This window comes from Salvelinus namaycush, chromosome 29 (assembly GCF_016432855.1).
Source record: "Salvelinus namaycush isolate Seneca chromosome 29, SaNama_1.0, whole genome shotgun sequence".
NCBI classification, from domain to species: Eukaryota; Metazoa; Chordata; class Actinopteri; order Salmoniformes; family Salmonidae; genus Salvelinus; species Salvelinus namaycush.
The window spans coordinates 37,395,205-37,397,043 of NC_052335.1; positions in this window are offsets into that span (position 1 = coordinate 37,395,205).

Here is a 1,839-nt window from a genome sequence, read left to right on the forward strand (position 1 = left end):
TTAAATGTATAAAAAAAAAAATATATCTTAATGTCAATACATAATGAAAAAGGGAAAACAAGTTTAAAAAACAGAAATATTTTAGTTACATAAGTATTCAGACTATGACAAATTAAACTCAAGTGAATCCTGTTTCCATTGATCATCCTTGATGTTTCTGCAACTTGATTGGAGTCCACCTGTAGTAAATTCAATTGATTGGACATGATTTAGAAAGGCACACACCTGTCTAAGTTCCAACAGTTGACAGTGCATGTCAGAGCAAAAACTAAGCCATGAGGTCGAAGGAATTTTACGTAGAGTTCCGAGACAGGATTATGTAAAGGCACAGATCTGGGGAAGGGTACCAAAACATTTCTGCAGCATTGAACGTCCCCAAGAACACAGTGGCCTCAATCATTCTTAAATTGAAGAAGTTTGGAACCACCGAAACTCTTCCTAGAGCTGGCCGCCGAGCAAAACTGAACAATCGGGGGAGAAGGGCCTTCGTCAGGGAGGTGAACAAGAACCCGATGGTCCCTCTGACAGAGGTCCAGTTCCTCTGTTGAGATGGGGAACCTTCCAGAAGGACAACCATCTCTGAAGCACTACACCATTTAGGCCTTTATGGTAGCGTGACCTGATGGAAGCCACTTCTCAATAAAAAGGCAAATGACAGCCTGCTTGGAGTTTGCCAAAGGGCACCTAAAGACTCTCAGACCATGAGAAACAAGATTCTCTGCTCTGATGAAACCAAGATTGAACTCTTTGGCCTGAAAGCCAAGCGTCACGTCTGGAGGAAACCTGGCACCATCCCTACGGTGAAGCATGGTGGTGGCAGCGTCATGCTGTGGGGATGTTTTTCAGCGGCAGGGACTGGGAGACTAGTCAGGATCGAGCAAAAGATTTACTGAGCAAAGTACAGAGAGATCTTTGATAAAAACATGCTACAGAGTGCTCAGGACCTCAGACTGGGGCGAAGGTTCACCTTCCAACAGGACAACGACCCTAAGCACACAGCCAAGACAATACAGGAGTGGCTTTGGGACAAGTCTCTGAATGTCCTTGAGTGGCCCAGCCAGAGCCCGGACTTGAACCCGATCGAACATCTCTGGAGAGACCTGAAAATAGCTGTGCAGCGACGCTCCCGAGCCAACCTGACAGAGCTTGAGAGGATCTCCAGAGAAGAATGGGAGAAACTCCTCATATACAGGTGTGCCAAGCTTGTAGCGTCATACCCAAGAAGACTCAAGGCTGTAATCGCTGCCAAAGGTGTTTCAACAAAGTACTGAGTAAAGGGTCTGAACTTACTTCTGAAATGTCATTTCAGTTTTTTTTTTATTTCAGTTTTTTTTTGTATTTAATCAATTTCAGAATAAGGCTGTAATGTAACAAAATGGGGAAAAAGTCAAGGGGTCTGAATACTTTCCAAATGCACTGTATTTCCTATTGCCTAGTCACTTTTATCCACATCTACATACTGTATTACCTGAATTACCTCAACAACCTCATACCCCTGCACATTGACTCAGTCCTGGTACCCCCTGCACATTGACTCAGTCTTAGTACCCCTGCACATTGACTCAGTCCTGGTACCCCTGCACATTGACTCAGTCCTGGTACCCCTGCACATTGACTCAGTCCTGGTACCCCTGCACATTGACTCAGTACTGGTACCCCCTGCACATTGACTCAGTCCTGGTACCCCCTGCACATTGACTCAGTCCTGGTACCCCCTGCACATTGACTCAGTCCTGGTACTCCCTGCACATTGACTCAGTCCTGGTACCCCTGCACATTGACTCAGTCCTGGTACCCCTGCACATTGACTCAGTCCTGGTACCCCTGCACATTGACTCA